Genomic DNA, 18,316 nt, shown 5'->3' with positions numbered 1-18,316 from the left:
TTCTTTGAAGTTTGAGAACAGTAATGGTTTCTAAGCAGTTGAATTAAAGTTAACACGCAATTTTCTTAAAAACTTTCTTCATGATAGTTCTAGATACCTGAGTAGTTTCTATCTCTCTGACTGCCTCAAATTCCAGATCTCTTCACTTCTAACCTGGTGTACCCATCATGAATGGTATCAATTCTTAAATGGAAAAGTATTTACACAACATGCAATTTAGATCATCATATACTTGTAGACCTGTAACGAATTTACCTAGAATTAAGAAATTCTTCCCACCCTCTGATGGGTACACATGGAAGTTAAATGAAGCTCTCTGAAGCCTTCTTTGATATGCTGTCAAGTAGCCAAACTTGACTGAGAATCATTTACGGTATAATTGTCCCTAAGTCCTTCCATTTCTTTAAGTATTTCCATATGAAAAAAAAAATGGTTTTATTCTGGCTTTTTTTTTTTTTACATTTTTTAATGTTTATTTTTGAAAGAGAGAGAGAGAGAGAGCGCGAGTGCGAGGAGGGGAGGGGCAGAGAGAGAAGGAGACACAGAATCGGAAGCAGTCTCCAGGCTCTGAACTGTCAGCACAGAGCCCGACGCGGGGTTTGAACTCATGAACCATGAGATCATGACCTGAGCCAAAGTCAGATACTTAACTGACTGAGCCACCCAGGTGTCCCTTTTCTGATTATTTTTAATGATAGAAAGCATTACTGAATATTAATGATTTCTTAGACACAGTGCCAAATAGACATAAAAAAATAAAATTGGAGAGGAGATACAAGATTCTGAAAGATCCAACTCAAGCTACACTCCAAAACCGTCTCTTTACTGCATTATCACACCTTCGAGGACTGTTATGTCAACATGGCATCATTTCTCAGATTTGTCTGTATATTATGGCCACTTCTGAGTCACTTCACTTCCATAGCCACTTCCTGTTAAAAATCCCAAGAGTCACAGACTCTAAGAATTTTAGAGTCACAAGGGACCTCTGAGATTGTGTCTGCTTCCATGGAGCATATAAAGGTAGCAGTGAGGGGAGCCTGGGTGGCTCAGCTGGTTGGGCGTCCGACTTCGGCTCAGGTCATGATCTCATGGTTTGTGGGTTGGAGCCCCACATCAGGCTTGGAGCATGCTTCGGATTCTGTGTTTCCCTCTCTCTTGGCCCCTCCCTCACACGTGCTCGCTCTCTCTCTGTCTCTCAAAAGTGAATAAACATTAAAAAAAATTTTTTTTAATTAAGAAAAAGGTAGCAGTGAAAGCTATTTGTTGCTACAAGTATAAATTCAGGATGTGAATTTTTTTCATTTGTAAGGTGTGATTTAGAGGTGGCAAATTAGGGTGAAGCTAGACTCCCTCTGACTACTCTCACACCCAAATTCAGCTTATTAGAAGGAAGGGAATGGGGTAAAGGGAAGAGAGGGAGCAAATCCATAATCTTCTTACATGGAGTGAGTTACCACCAGGTACTGAATGGAGGAAGGGTTGGATGTGTGTGTGCCCCATAGAGAAATATCTAGTATAGGATGACTACTAAGGGGCGCCTGGGTGGCTCAGTCGGTTAAGCGGCCGACTTCGGCTCAGGTCATGATCTCACAATCTGGGAGTTCGAGCCCCGCGTCGGGCTCTGTGCTGACAGCTCAGAGCCTGGAGCCTGTTTCAGATTCTGTGTCTCCCTCTCTCTGACCCTCCCCCGTTCATGCTCTGTCTCTCTCTGTCTTAAAAATAAATAAACGTTAAAAAAAATTTTTTTAAATAAAAAAAAAAGATGACTACTAAGAGATATCAGGTCTGTAGCGTCTGGGTGGCTCAGTCAGTTAAGCACTCAACTCTTGATTTCAGCTCAGGTCATGATCCCAAGGTTGTGGGATTGAGCCCCGTGTCTAGCTCCATGCTAAGTGTGGGGCTTCAATAAGATTCCCTCTCTCTCCCTGCCCCTCTCCCCTGCTTGTGCTCTCTCTCTCTCTCAAAAAAATATTTTTTTTAATTAAAAAGAGACATCAGGCCTTAAGTAATGTTTTAAGATTGCTTATCGATCTGCTTGCTTCCTCTTCCTATGGGACATTATTCCTACATCAAAGCCAGTCAATGAAAGAAAAGCAGCCTGCTAACACATGCTGAAAGTGTGGTTAAAAAAAAAAAAAAGAAATGAGAAGAAAGCAGTTTGCCTCGTCCCAGTCAGCCCTCATATTTCAAAAGTAAAACAAAGAAAGCAACTTTCAATACCTCATCCAAATCCTCCTGTCAGCTTCTCGAATAAAAACATAGAGTCCTCAGGTACCCCCCCCTCTTCTCAAAGACTATGTTGGAATACCTCACTTGAATAGACCTGCTTCCACCAAGAAATGCTCACAGAGTACATTTGCTGGATACTCAGTGTCCACACCAGATAAACAAGAATGTTCACGAAGCTCACCATTTTGAAAGAGTTGGGCACATACACATCAATCTGTTGTTCCTGGAGCCAGATGGCTGTGAATAGTGAGTTGTCAGCTGGATTCTTCCCTCTGCTGCCCTTAACAAGAAGAAAAGTTCTCTATTCCTTCTCAGAGCCACCTTAGCCTTCTCTCTTGGTTCTCTCTACCACTTCCATCTTGTTTCTCCATCTTCACTCTGTCTTCGTTTCAACTTCCTCCACTGACCAAAGCAGCCATCACACTGCTCACTCTGCTGATGTGCTGAGGCACAATACTCATTTGACACACCATATTTCAATGGAGTTCACATGGACTGCCTGGTAACAAAACAAAAACAAAATACAAACAATACAGTCATGCTCCTTTTTAGAGAAGTTGGATCATTTGCTGAATTCTATCAGGATGTGAGTTATCTCCAAATGTATGCTATTACTTCAATCTTAAATGTTAGAGAGAGACAAAAGTGCGGGCCTGGCCCTGCAGGAAAGCAGTGGATCCCTTCAGTATAATTTGGGACCCAAAAGGGGATGCTGGAGATTGGGCGAGGATAGCAGGGATGTGAATGAGGGAAGAATAAAGGCTGTAGAATCACAGAGCTACCAGAAACTTCAGAGATCATCTGATCCAATTGCTTAATTTTTACAGATGAGAAGATAGAGTGCCATATACTTTAAAAGATTATTCAAGATCACCTTGCTGGTTATGTCCTGCTAAGAGTAAATTCTCCAATGCAGCAATTTTCTGGTTTATTTTTTAATTGTATTGCTTCTGCAAAATAAGGAGGCTGGATGTTAAAGCACACCAACCATCTACTGTATAGCATATAACCAGACTCCTTTTTCTTTCACCCTAATAACTAGACTTCATTTTTCACCCACTCCATATCCAACCCATTCTCTCTTATGTCTGGAATACATATGACTTGCTAATCCTCTCATTTTACCACGTTGGGTTAGTGATTTTGGAAGTGACTTCTGCCCCTCACCCAAGTCTGACTTTGTTTCTGGTATTCATTCACTCTCTGCTTAATTCTTCAGCTTAACACATGATGCCCCAAATAGTTCCCATTCTCCATCTCCAACTCCTTGTCTCCATTCACTCCTTAGGGCGCTCAGAAATGAGTTAGATGTAGCCTTGTTTCCCTCCTCTAGTCTGGGCTTGCAGAAAACCCCATAGGATGGATGCTACACTTGAAGGGATTCATGGCTAATAACCAGAATGGATTCCTTGAAATGTCACTGGGTACTACTCCTGTAGTACAGACACCTTATGTCTAACAAGGATCTCCACCTAATAGCTTTAGTGTAAGTTCACATACCCAGTAACTCTGACCCAAGAACCAATGCAATGGAGAGGCCCACAGAAATCTGAGTTGCTACATCCTGAACAACTCATATTCCATCAAAAATGCAACCTGTCCCAAGCTGTGATTGACTCTAGAGGAACCCAAGCTCCTTTACCCCACAGTTATATCTCCAGAGGGCAGCTGGGGCCAACTCGTCTTCCCCATACTTGCATTTATGGCATCCTCTCTTGCCTCCATGATTTAATTTCTATATCTTCATCATTATCACTGTTCTGTGCTTCTTCTCCCTTGCATCTTCCCTAACAATCTTTCCCACACTTTCAGTCACCCCCTAGCACATCAACAAATGTGTCACTCAGAATCACTCCAGATTTAAAAGACTGAATTCAGCCACCCCACTCTCTGAACGCCTTTTACTCTTGCATTTCTCTCACTCAGTTACCTTCCCTACACGTGCTTTTTATCTGAACCAGATCCATCAATCCAATGACCCTCTCCACCTTCTCCCAATTAGCCCTTTTGGTCCCACTTCCTTCCCTAGTTGGCACTCTGCTCTAAATATTAAAAAATGCAGCACACCATTCCTAAGGAACCTCATCCATTCCTACTGGGTCATATAGTATCAAATCTTGTCTCTAGCCCAGATACTTTCCTTAAAGGTTGATACATTAAACTAACAGACCCTTCCTCACTGAAGATTTCACAGACACCAAAAAATCAACCTCTCCATAACTAAACCAATTATTTTCCCAGTAGATTTGTTCTCCTAAAATGGAGTAAGGTTCTGGCATCCATTAGAGAGAGAACTTCTTTCATCTATGCCATGACAACTACCTACCTGTTTAATAATCCAAACAGAAAATCCAAATCATAAAGTATGCCTCATACATGCCTTCCCCTGCTACTGCTACCTTGAGAAAGCATAGACTCAGATCCCTTAGACAGTTATCAACAATAACTCTTTAGTAGGGCTGCTTTCAGACAGTAATGATAGAATTAACCAAAAGCAGTTGCAACTCTGAAAGCTATTCACTGTCATCTACACATGGTCTGATTAACTACATTTTGGGTCTTCCCATTATGAATCCTGACAGACTTGATCTATTATATGACCTGTTAAACTTCCTTCATCTCTTTAGTCTGGCATTTTAGATACAGCTTGCCCAAAATTGCTCGTGGAATAGTTTCTGCTCGTTCAGCCTAAGCCACACATTTCCTACAAGTTTCTTTTTTACTGTCTGATGACCCATTTAAGAAACCAAGGTTTGTAAGTTTATTAATCACCTGATCTTTACTTATTCATTGCCTGAGTCCTTCACTATGAGCTTCATAAAGACAGTGATATTTTTATTTACCACGTTTGTATCTTCAGTGCCTGGAACAGTAGCTGGTGCATAGTAAGTGCCCAACAAATATATATTTGTTAAATATATGGAAAAAAAAAAAGATGGCTCTCGGGCTTCTAGTTGGCGATTGATGGCTGGAGGAGAAATGAATATAAGGATATTATTTTGGACTTTTAACAGCTTAAAATTAAAAAAAGATGAGAGATAAGAATAATACTAGGGAGGAAAAAAGTCAAAGTATAAATATGTATATTCAGCAGATACTAAATACATAGGTATAAATAAGAGATTTCATGGTGAGGGGCGCCTGGGTGGCTCAGTTGGTTGAACATCTGGTTCTTGATTTTGGCTCAGGTCATGATCCCAGGGTCGTGAGATTGAGCCCCACATCAGGCTCCACTGAGCCTGCTTGAGATTCTCTCTCTCTCTCTTCCCCTCTCTTCCCTCCCCCTCTCTCTAAAAGAGAGAGGGTGAGAGAGAGATTTATTTGGTGGTGAAAAAAAGTAAGGTAGGGAACACTAAATAGTTAATAAGAAAAAAGATATGTGAAAGAAAATGAGAAGGTCAAGAATTAGAACAGTACCTACGTAATTAATAAATATAGAACTTTGCATCCTTGATAATGAAGCTCTCCTTGGTTGGGGGTTGAATCTATCATAATTATTCATTTACTAAACTTTAGTTATATGGATTTCACTCTAATAAATGCTTTAAATGTAGTACTACAAAGATGACACACTTCGAGACAATCAGGCAAAGAAAGCAGAGATGAAATCAAGTGAACTGGGCATGGAAAATGATACCTGGATGGAGAGAAGTCACATCTGGAGAATTTTAAATATACGACTTACCACTAAAAGTAAAAAACCTCAATTGTGGAAAAAAAGAAACCTCAATTGTGTAACTATGCCCAAGTACTAAGATTCTTCAAGCTATAATAATGCAATTCACTGAATTCACAATTGTGGGCAAACTGCGATGCTACCTGTGACCCACTAACTATCCCACAATGTTTACAGCACCCCACTTTGTGAAAGGTAATGGGGAGACAGAAATTCATAAGATAAGTCTCAGTCCCAGAGGCAGAGACCTGAAGGAAACCAGATGATTAAAGGCATAAGACAATGATGTCTACATAGGAGTCCCAAGTAGAAGGGACTCCCTGACCACAGTGGTAATAATGGTAACATATGGAAAGGGCTTTTATGTGAGCAAGATCAGACATGAGCGTTTTCAGGGAGGGGGATTTGGAGTAAAGCATCTTTTGTTTCAGTACCAAAGACAACTGAGCACATGTCCTTATCTGAGGAACTGAGGCTATCATTGGCTTTCTCAATCTCCTTATCCTACATCTAAACTGCATCCTCTCCTTTCCTTTCCTCCAGTCTCTGGGAAAGGGGAGAACTTTCTCCTGTTTCTCAGTTTCTCCCATTTCCTTGTAGATCTTGTTCTGTTGATTATTCAACTCCTCTTGCTACTATTCCTCAATCTCTCTATTGTCTATTAAAACTTGGTCACATCCTTCCCTTTCAAAGCATACATATCTGACCTTAAAACACCATCCATCCATCCAAGATACTGCTCCAATTCCAACCCTTCAGGCCCCACCACTCTACAGAAACAACTCCAGCAAGGTCCACAAAACCCCCTAATTATCACATACAAAGGAATATTTCAATGTTTACCTAACTGATTACGCTATTGCACTGTTTCCCAAAGAGTGTTTCCCAAAGACCCCAGTTCTGTGTGCTATTATTAATAGTAGTTATGTAAGAGGAAAGGGGAGATTCATGGTCAAATTAGCTGAGGGAAGTTTACTTTAGAAATTAAAATGTATGGGTTTCTTTGCAGCAAGACTTCTGAGAAACACTAATATGTACATATTTTTTTGTGATTCTGCAAGAGAAGTATGTAGATTTCAGCATTTCTCAGCTTGGCTGACCACAAAATAATTTTGCAAATAGTATTTCATGGGAGGATTATTCCTTGGAATAGTCCCAGAGAAACACTCCTCCTTATCCTTTGACATAACTGATCATTTGTTTTGACATTTTTCCTCCTTTAATTCTGATACCTCACTTTTTGCTCTCCTACTATATCCTTCCACTTCTCAAACTTTGCTTTTTCTATCCGACCTTTAAACATTAGTATTTTGCTTGCCTCTATATTAGATCTCTTCCTCTGAGCGTTTTTTTAATAACCTCATTTGCCATCCTTATTTTACTACTTGCTATGAACTACTGATTCCTAAATCCATGTGTTTGGCCAAGATCACTCCACTGCATTTCAGACCATATATCTAAGATCTTGTTAACTTTCCCACTTAAATATATTCCAAATATCTCTAACTCAACATGTCCAAAGCTTTTTCTTGAAATGCTGATCCTTTTTTTGTGTTTCCTATCATGCTGAGGAAGACCACTATCCATTCAATCATTTAAGCTAGAAATCACCCAAGATTTTTTCCCGCCTTCCCTCCACATATTATCAGTCACAAATCCTACAGTTATCCAAACTATATAAATACCATAAGTACCTAACTAAACTATCTAAGCTATATACCTAAACTACCCAAGTTTCTTCATTTACCGATCACGTATTTATTGAGTACTAACTATACACCATGTACCAGTCTAAGTGCTTTGGATATAGCATCAAACAGATAAGATCCCTTCTACCATGAGACTTACATTTGTAGGGAGAAGATAAACCATATACACGTGTTATAGCCTGAATGTGTCTCCCCACAAAATTCATATGTGGAAGTCTTAATCCCCAATATCTCAGAACATGACTGTATTTGGAGATAGACCCTTTAAGGAGGTAATTCAGTGAAAATGAAGTCAATAGCATGGGCCCTAATCTGACTGGTATCCTTATAAGAAAAGAGATTAGGGGCACCTGGGTGGCTCAGTTGGTTGAGCATCTGACTTCAGCTCAGGTAATGATCTCACGGTTTGTGGGTTCGAGCCCTGCACTGGACTCTCTGCTGTCAACACAGAGCCTGCTTTAGATCTTCTGCCCCCTCTCTCTCTGCCTCACCCCCACTTGCTCTCTCTCTCTCTCAAATAAACATTAAAAAAGAAAAGAAAAGAGATCAGGACACACATGTACAGAGAGGAGACCATGTGAAGACACATGGAAAAGATGGCTATCTACAAGTCAAGGAGAGAGGCCTCAGAAGAAACCAACACTACTGAGACACTTTGACCTTGGGCTTCTAGCCTCCAGAATTGTGAGAAAATAAATTTCTGTTGTTTAAGTCACCCAATCTCTGGCACTGTGTTTTGGCAGCCCTAGCAAGCCAGTATGTCACGGAAACCAATTTTTTAAAGAAAATTTTAGATGGTGAAAAGTGCTTTGAAGGAAATAAGACAGAGAAATGTGTTGGCAAGGACAAATGCCCAGGGACAGGGACCCGCCTAGCACATTCTAGGGAAGAAAGGAAAAAAGAAGGACAGAAGGAAAAAGTGACAGGATATGAGGTCAGAGAAATAGGCGGGGCCAGATCCAGAAAGAAAGCTCCAGCCCTCACCCAGCTGCAACTCTTGCACAAAAGTAAGAAGAGGAAGGAGCATGCTGCCTTACCTTCCCATGTCGTAGTCCGTGCAGGAGAGAAAGTATGAAGTCTATTTCCTGCTTATAAAGCAAATCTTAACTTCTAAGACACTGGACTCAGCCCAGAGGGCAGCAGACTCTTACCCATGAGATTAGTTACTCCTGTTTCTTTGGAGAGAACATGTAAGAAATAGAAAGGCACACAGAAACCACCCCTCAGGTACTTCCCAGAAAGGATAGAAGAAAAGTTGATGGGACTTCCTTTCCATATGGGCCACAGAGGAATATGGAGTGGGGAAGAAAAGAGTCTTCCTCTAGAATCCACCTAAATTTTCTGTTATTAATTTCAGAAATCATCACACTTTCAGGTTTCTTACTAGTAAATAACATGCAAACAGATTCATCCTATTCCTCAGCAAAGCTGAGGTTGCATGATAGGCTGAGGCTGATGGCTGAAAACGTTGGGAATCCATCCTGGAAAACCATTTCTATTAGTTAGGTGATATGGACCTAACTAATAAAAGACTCTGTTACACATAGTGTATGTATCACAGGCCCTTTGAATTTTCTCAGAACTTACACAGACTCAGGCCTATTTTTTTCCTCAGCAGCCATAGCCACAATAGGAATAGCAGCAGCAAGAGCAGTAACCATCTATGGCCCATCTACTGGGCACAAGTTGTGGGGTGCCTGGAAGAACAGAGTATAAAGTTCTGTCCCCAGCTTTAAGGTCCAGTTGGGGAAACTGCTGTTCCCAGGACTTGTCTTGTTTATACAGTTTTCTCATCTGGACAGCAGATGTTTATAACGGCATACCTACTAGCCTTTAGGAGATGAAAAGGTTTAGGCTAATTTTCCAAATAATTATCTGGTGCACAGATAAAACCCACATGGTAGGCAGAATTCTAGAGAATTCTAAAGAACCCCCACAAGGTTCCCATCCCTTGGCTATTCAACACTAACTAATCTATGTATTGCTGTGAAGAGATTTTGCAGATGAAACTAAGGTTACTAATCAGCTGACCTTAACATAGGAAGAATTTCCTGGATTACCTGGGAAGGCCCAATGTAATCACAGAAGCCCTTAAAAGCAGGAGTGAAGGCAGAAGAGTCACAGAGATGTGGCAGAAGAGGTAAGCAGAGGGAGATGAGGCAGAAGGGGAAAGTCAGAGAGATGTGAAGTGTGGGAAAAACTCTGAAGATGGAGAAAGGGGACCATTAATCAGGAAGTTCAGGTGGCCTCCAGAAACTAAAACCACCTCTGACCAAGTGCCAACAAGGAAACAGATACCTCAGTCCAAAAACCCCATGCAAGTAAATTAGGCCAAAATCCTGAATGAGCCTGCAAACAGGCTTGGGTCCAGAGTCTTCAGATACAGGCCAAGGCCCTGGTTTCATCAGCCCTGGTTAAGACTCCAAGCAGTCTGGGATGCCGTGACTGGACCTCTGAGCTACCCAAGCATGAGATAACAAATGAGTATGGTTTTAAGTGCTGAATTTGTAGCAATTTGTTACAGCAACAACAGAAAACTAACACAGCCCAAGAAGGTTATTACATGATGGGGCTAACAAACAGAGAAGCTGACTAGGGAAGGAGCAGAGGGTGGCTGAGTATCCTTTTACACAACTTTTTTATTTTTTTAATTTACATCCAAGTTAGTTGGAATATAGTGCAACAATGATTTCAGGAGTAGGTTCCTTAATGTCCCTGACCCATTTAGCCCATCCCCCCTCCCACAACCCCTCCAGCAACCCTCTGTTTGTTCTTCCTATTTAAGAGTCTGTTTTGTCCCCCTCCTTATTTTTACATTAACTTTGCTTCCCTCCCCTTGTGTTCATCTGTTTTGTATGATTGAAGTCATATGATATTTGTCTTTCTTTGACTAACTTCACTTAGCGTTAATACCCTTTAGTTCCATCCATGTAGTTGCAAATGGCAAGATTTCATTCTTTTTGATTGCCGAGTAATACTCCATTGTGTATGTGTACGTGTGTGTGTGTGTGTGTATGTTATTAGTTAAGGGAGGATAGGCTCTTCTACAATAACAGATAGATGCCCTCCCAACCAAATCTCAAGAACTCACAAAATAAAAACTTCTTTCTTCCTTTTTTTTAAGATTATTTATTTATTTTGAGAGAGAGAGAGAGAGAAAAGGTGTGAGTGGGGGAGGGGCAGAGAGAGATGGAGAGAATCCCAAGCAGGTTCCGTGCTGTTGGGCTGCCGTGCTGTCAACACAGAACCCCAACGCTGGACTCACGACCTGAGCCAAAATCACAAGTGGGAAACTTAGCCGACTGAGCCACCCAGCTGCCCCTAAACCATTATTTCTCATGCTCCAGTGCAGGCTGGCTGCTCTCCCAGATGGCTCTCCTCTAAGTGGTAGCTCAGGGCTCAGGCTGTCTCTAACTTGTGGCTCTACGGTCTTGGAATCCTTTCCAGTCACACAGATACAGGGAAAGAACACACAGAAGATCTCACAAGAAAGGTGTTATGGCCTAGGAACGAAGGTGTGGCACATAGGCCCAAGTTCTCTATTAGATCTCATCACAGGTCCCACCCACACACAAGGAAGCTGGAAGATGAAGTCCTCCTATGTGACAAGGAGAAAAACAGAATGATTTTATGAACAGTTACAACTTCTTCTGCCATAATAAAGGAGTTATTTTTATAGGAGAAGGGTCCAAAAGACATTGGATTTTAAGTGACTTTGAAAGATTGTGTGACACTTGGGTGGTAAGATCATCAGGAAAGATGGAGAATGTTGACTCTGGTCATTGAGGTAGGTAACAGTTATTGGAACCCAACCAAACCTGTCAATGTGGGTCAGCTTGTGCCCTGGGATGTTTGTGTATGTGAGCCAGAAGAGCTCTGTGCTGAAGCCATATCCATAGCGACCAAGTGTAGATGAAGAAGTGTTGCTGAAAAGTGGGAGTCTGGAACACCAAGAGCATCACTGCTACAGTGGACAAGCACTGCTAAAGCCATGTGCAGGGCTGGTTTTCAGCAGCAATCCTGAGCGGTGGTGGGCAAGAGACTGACCAGACCCCAGTCCTCTCCATAGCTAGCACTGGAAACAGGATGAGTCCTTTGCACCAAGTAAACCCTGAAGCTCCTAGAGAACTTAAGAAGGAAAGCTTTAAAAGAGAAATCTTGGTCTTCTTGCCAATAAAATAGGTAGCAGTTCAAGCAAATAATTAAAAAAGCAGAGATGTCTCATGTTTAAATAATGTTTGTTGAGCAATTCATTCTCATTAACTGAAGAGAAAGACAGTTATGAATAGAGGACAGGAAGGAGAGCTTCAGAATGGAAGAAATCTAACATGAAGAAAAATAAGCAATGCATTTAAATTACTTTTACTTTTAATCAATAATCCCTGGCCCCATAGCAGGCTGAGACAGACAGACCACCTGGCCAGAGCACCACCCACTGAGAAATGGACAGCTCTGTGTGAGGTGATTCCACTCAGGAAATTCAGGGCCCAGAGAACAGAGCATAATTTCTGCTCTGTGTATTGAGTCATGGGTGGAGGTGGAAGGATACCCTTCCAGTACGTAATTAAAGTACTGTGCAACTGTGGGGGTGTTTGATCAACTTCTTACATAAACAGGATCTACATGTGAGAACATTTTCAAAGGCTGAATGTGGAGCTTCCCTAGAGACAGAGGAGCAGCAGGTGGGCCGCCAGCCAACCAACCACTCAAACAACAGGACCAGAACTGACATTCTGAAGCCCACTGGGCTCCTTGCGACCTCCCCCACTGTCTCAGCCCACTCACACACAAACCTAAGAGAGGTACCTCTCACCTGTGGGTTGCCCCTACGCAAACCCCAACTGCACATCTGATCTAATCTACAGACGCCTTTCATATAGAGAACACACTCGCTCAAACAAACCTCCCTCATGGGAAAATGGCATCTCTGCTCAAAAAGCCTAATTTTCCCTCGGGAACTATCAAATTATTTGCTCTCACTAAAAGGGTGGAATCATGAACTTGTTAAAAAACAAAAGCTGACCACTATCTCACAGTCTGTTCATCAGATCAACTGTTTGACCCAAGGGGTCTGTGATTATCGTGCTCATCTGGTTTAACCCAGGCTCCCCTCTGCCCATGCTGGGTAGCAGTTACAATGTCCTTGATCTCCTCAGTCCCTGAACTTTACTAACATGGGCTCCAAGCCCCCAAATCTTATCCTTTTTCTGGTATCCCAGGGTCTCCTGCTCCACTGAATGGATTCCAGCCTCTCTCACTGTGGGCTCTATTCTCAGTTGTTAACTCTGTTCAACACGAGACCACTTGGCAGTGGGCCCTTGCTCCCACCAGACCTAACAGACAGCAGCAAGCTTTGCCATTGACTCCTACTTCCTTTCCCCTGCCACTGCAGATTTTCTGCCCCAGCTCTGAATCAATCTCCAAAGAAGGCCTGGTATTTTAATTCACAGCATTCTTTACCACAGAACCAGGGAAATGTTCTCTAAGACTAGGCCAGAATGCACTCGAGTAACATTCTCCTGAGATTAACAGAAGTGATCCTTCTGGCACCACAGGTAAATAGTATTCCTTTACATTGTACCAGGCATAGTACTAAGCCCTGGGGATGAACAGGTGAATAAGGGACAATCCCTGTCGTAAAAGAGCTCTCTAGTTCTGTATTACTCTTGCCTAAATTTGGTAGGCACACAAGCCAGTGAGCTGGCAACTTCTTGAGCAAGTGCAGTGTTACAGATGCTCTAAATTATAGCACGAAGAACAGTTCTTGGTAAACCATAATTATTGGAAAGAACCAAGGAATTCCCCAGCTGGTATTAGGGGTAGCACCTAATTCTGGATTCTTTTCATTGAGCTTGAAGGAAAGGGAAAAACAGATTGTTCATCTGGTTTTTGGTTTTCCCTTCTGACAAGCTGCCAGATCATTGCTTTTGTGAAGAATCTGTTATCCCAAAGCAACTATGTTTTCTGTGTTGCTCCCTGGAGGGTGACAAATATAACTGCAAACAAAATAAGCATCCTCAGGAAAACCAAGCTGAAGTAATCACATTGTATCAGCATGCTAGTACTTAACCTAGAAAAATAAACTATAAAGGGTGAAAGCAATAAATATATATTAATAGACCAGAAAAGCTTTAAAGTAATTTAGTCCTCACAAAGCCCCTAGGTACTTTATTGCAAAAAACACCTAGGTTCTTCAGAAATTTCCCAAGGTCAACTGCAGAACCAAGAAGAGAACCTCACTTTTATAATTTATGCATATTATAAACCCGGGGAATACTAACGGGTGAACTTGACCTAAAACTTTTCCCATGTCTTCCTTTATTCCTCCCCTTTTCATAAGATGTGGGTCTTCTGGAAATAGGCATGTTTGGAATTATGTGGCTATGGATGAACCTGAGTACCCCTAAGGGCTTTTGTTTTGTTTTGTTTTGGTTTGGTTTTTGGTTTTTCCTGAAGGCGTCTGAATATGCCAGTGTTTTCCTGAACCAAATGGGAAGCAAGAGAAGTTATAGATACAGCGGGGAGGAGAGAGAGTGGTATTGATCAAGGCTCGCAAAATAAATAGACTTCTCAGACTTATGAATATCCCTGAATTACTGATCTCTGGGATTCAACTGCCCGTCACTATTATTATCCTATTCAGAGTTGACAGTTTATACATTGCTAATAAGTGATTCTCCCTAGACAATACGGGGTCTCTGTGAGGCTATATCTTAGCTTCCCCAATTACAGTTTCTGTACCCCCTTACCACAGGTTTCTTCCATTTAATACAGAACACTCTCCTTTCTATTATAAGATAAAGGTCAGAGTCAAAACCAAAGAGTTTCACAAAAACAATAACCGTCTTGTTCCCCACAACCTCTCTCTACCCCATAACCTCCCCAAAGGGAAAAAATGCAAGAAGGGATCTTGGTTTGAATGGAAATTGATTAAACTTTTTTTTCCAGTTTCAACACTATTTTTTTTAAACTCTTGGTTTCTAGTGACCTTTCAAATACAGAATAATTAAATGCTGAATTTGTTATAATCAAAAAACCTAAATTCAAAAGTCATTCAACAATTTTGCCAACTCTTATTCTAGGGGCATACAAGACCCTGAAATTTTAGCGGTTCCTGCCCTCCTCCCAGCATTGCTGTACCTTGTCAGGGATGCTGATGCACTTTAAATAATGTAAGAACTATGACTCACGGCCCCAAAATTTCTCATAAGAATTTTATTCTGTCTTTAGAAATTTAGCAAGGAATGTTCCAGAAGCATGTTCAGCTACAGAGATAGACTGACAGATAGATGATAGATGACAGAGAGATGACAGATTAAATAAATGTCAGATGATAGAGGATACATTAGATCAGATAGACAGATACAGATATACATCTAGCCTTCTCCTATATCTCCAGATACCTTACCTGTAGATAGCTGTATCCACAGCTGAACATATTTCACAAATGGCATATGTATCCACATGTGCGCACGTACACACACACACACACACACACACACACACACACACACACACACATTCAGATTCTGGTGCTTGGATATCCCTAAGCATTCCACCCTTTTGGAGTAAAAGTTTCTTAACTACTCAAATAAAGTGGTGCAAGTACCCAAGTTCCACATGGAGGAAATTCCTTGACCACAGGACTGTTAAATGGATGATGTCTACTCTATTAGCCCACTCAGCAGCCTGATTTTCCATAACTGCCTGACTCTCAATTCTTGGGCCTGCTCTCCTAGCACTGCCTTGCCCACAATGATTACCAATCTTCTTTTTATTCTCTAAAGCCCCGCTAACTTGAAAGTGTGTGTGTAACAGAAGTTTAATGAAAATTTAGGGGTGCTGGGCTGGCTCAGTCAGTAGAGCATGTGACTCTCGATCTCAGGGTTGTGAGTTCAAGGCCCATGTTGGGCATAGAGCTTACTTAAAATTAAAAAAAAAAAGTTTCATGAAAATATAGAAAGAAGTAAGCATAGCTGAGAAACATATAGAAATATTGGTCTTTGCTGACCTAAAGTTCCTTGACCACCTCCACCACAAGTAACATCCTACTTGCCAAAGATTTCCTTAGGTGCCCTATTGGGTGCCTCCTCCATGGATATCCTCCTATCTTTCATATTCTGAACCTCTCTCCCAGGCTACCTGGGTAGTCCTCTCACTTTCTTATGCAGGGTAATTCACCTCTTCCTTTGTTTTCCCCTCTCTCCATAGGACACTTACCAAAAAGACCCAGCAAAGTGATTTTTCTAAGCAAAACACTGTTTACCTAAGATGGGTTTATGCTATGACCAGGGAAAGCAAAAACAGCTATAGTTGGTTTTGTTTCAAATGACATTCTTTTTCTTTTTCACCACACATAGACAAGCACTGAAGTATATGTATGTGTGTGTATATGTACATACCTCATTCTCCTTAAAAAATATATAGATAGATAGATAGATAGATAGATAGATAGATAGATGTATATATATTCATTCAACTATTAAAGAGATCATCCCTGAAAAATGGAATTTAGCAAAGCTGGGAGCCTTTCTTTTTCTACAGAGTGTGTGTGTGCACATGTATGTGGACTGTGTGTGTGTGTGTATGTGTGTGTGTTGTAAAAGACAATCAATAATAATTTAATAATTAATTACTTTGCAATTTAAAAAGATAAAAAACATTATTAATGAAAACAGAAATCCGGAGCTAATCCTTCTCTGTTTCCCCACATCCTATCTACTGATAAGCTCTGTCTCCAAAACATCACATCCCCTTGCGCTTCCCTTTTCCTCTGCTGCTACCCTCTGGCTTATGACCCACCACTTCTAACTCAGATATAACAGCCTTGTAATGGGTCTCCATGCTTTCACTTCTACAATTCACTCTCTTCATAGAAGAGAGATTTCTTTTGTTTTTTAAAGTTTATTTTTATTTATTATGAGAGAGAAAGAGCAAGCAGGGGAAAGGCAGATAGAGAGGGAGACAGGATCCCAAGCCAGCTCCGCACTGTCGCACTGTCAGTGCAGAGCCCAGTGCTGAACTGTGAGATCATGACCTGAGCCAAAACCTAGAGTTGGATGCTTAACCGACTGAGTCACCCAGGCACCCCAGGAGAGATTTTAAAGACACGTCATGACCTCCCTGCTTAAAATTCTTTTGGAGGTGTCCCAATAAAATGTAAACCCTTTCCCAAGGCCCTGCAGGACCTAGTCCTCATCCTCCTCTCTGACCTCACCTCCTGTGGCTCCCCCTCTTGTTCCCTGTGTTCTTAGTACACTAGCTGGAGCACATCAAACTCATCCTTGCCACAGGAGCTTGCCACTTGCTTATCCCTCTTCACTGGGCTAATTTCTTCTTTAAATATCTTGGCTTCAATGGCACTTCCCTAGGAGACCCTCTCTAAGCACACTTTCTGATATAGGTCATGATGTTATTCTCTACTGAGTACTCATTTATCTGTGCCTCCACCGGAATATAAGCCCCATGGGACAGAGACCACAATTTTTTTGTTCTCTGTTATAAACCCTACAAATTAATATAATATGTGGCTTATAGCAACATATGGATGATGGATGAATGAATGAAGCACCTTCTCCTTAAAAGGTGTTGTGCAAGGAATTTTATATGTAGGTTTAAAAATATGCTTGTGCTTCCAGGATCTTACCTTCAAACAGGAGGAATAAGACTTGTAAACAAATAATGACAAAATGTCAGAGTAATTCAGAAGAAGAAAAACACTAGTTAAGATAACCAAAGATTTTGTAGATTAGTGATTATTTGAGATGAACACTGAAAAATGGGTAAGATCACAAAGGATGGAAATTACAATATCCCAGACAGAATAAGCAAAGACATACGTACAAAGCACCCTTGGGGGGAGGGGGTAACATTTTGAGCATTTTGCTTAAAGGTGTTATGTGGGTGATGTGGGAAAATACAAATTGGGGTCAGAATTTTGAAGATCATGAATACCAGAATAAGAGGTTTAAGCCTGTAGTTTCCTAAAAGAATATTGATATAATTAAGATGAACTTAAAGTAATTCTTACAGTGGCATATAAGGCCAATTGGAAGGTGAATTCTTCTGCCAGGGCTGCCATAACAAAGTACAAACAAATTTGTGGCTTCCACAACAGAAATTTATTTTTTCAGAGTTCTGGAGTCTAGAAGATCAAGCTCAAGGTTTGGGCAGATTTGGTTTGTTTTCAGGCCTCTCTCTTTAGCTTGCAGATGGCCACCTTGGCACTGTGTCCTTACGTGGTCGTCTCTGTGGGTGCATGTAATGAGTGTCTGTCTCTTAATCTCCTCTCACTAGGAAACCAGCCCTACTGGATTAGGGCTCACCCTAATTACCTCATTTTAACTTAATAACTTTTTAAAGGCTTTTCTCCAAATACAGTCACATTCTGAGGTCAGGCGCTAGGACTTCAACATACAGGCTAGGGTGGGGGGTGGAGGAGGGGAGGGAGAGACAATTCAGCCCATAACAGAAAGTGAGGGAGGAGAGGGAATCATTTTTGTGACTAAGTGTCAGCATGTTTCATCTTCCCTTTCTGAGTGTCACAAGGTCCCTTCCTCCCCTGTGGATCCCAAAGAAATTTTGGAAGGGTCTTGAATACATTCAAGAAGAAAAGAAACTATAATTTTGATGTAAGGAAACGGAGCACAATGGTGTCTGGTTAAGAAGCATTGTCTGCCTTACTTTTCACAATAAAGTT

The 18,316-nt window shown here is 41.2% G+C and overlaps 1 long non-coding RNA gene across 3 annotated transcripts in view; it reads right to left on the bottom strand.

Moving 5' to 3' along the window:
- Nucleotides 1-18,316, bottom strand: part of LOC123382735 — a 543,574-nt gene that overhangs the window by 457,244 nt on the left and 68,014 nt on the right. For all 3 annotated transcript variants that reach the window (XR_006591612.1, XR_006591610.1, XR_006591611.1), the window contains exon 2: nucleotides 2,414-2,731. This is a non-coding gene — a long non-coding RNA (uncharacterized LOC123382735). The remainder of the gene's footprint in view (nucleotides 1-2,413; nucleotides 2,732-18,316) is intronic.

The sequence above is a fragment of the Felis catus genome, chromosome F1, assembly GCF_018350175.1.
Source record: "Felis catus isolate Fca126 chromosome F1, F.catus_Fca126_mat1.0, whole genome shotgun sequence".
Classification (NCBI taxonomy): domain Eukaryota; kingdom Metazoa; phylum Chordata; class Mammalia; order Carnivora; family Felidae; genus Felis; species Felis catus.
Note: the sequence above shows the minus strand (reverse complement) of the source record. Positions and strands in the feature narration are given on the sequence as shown.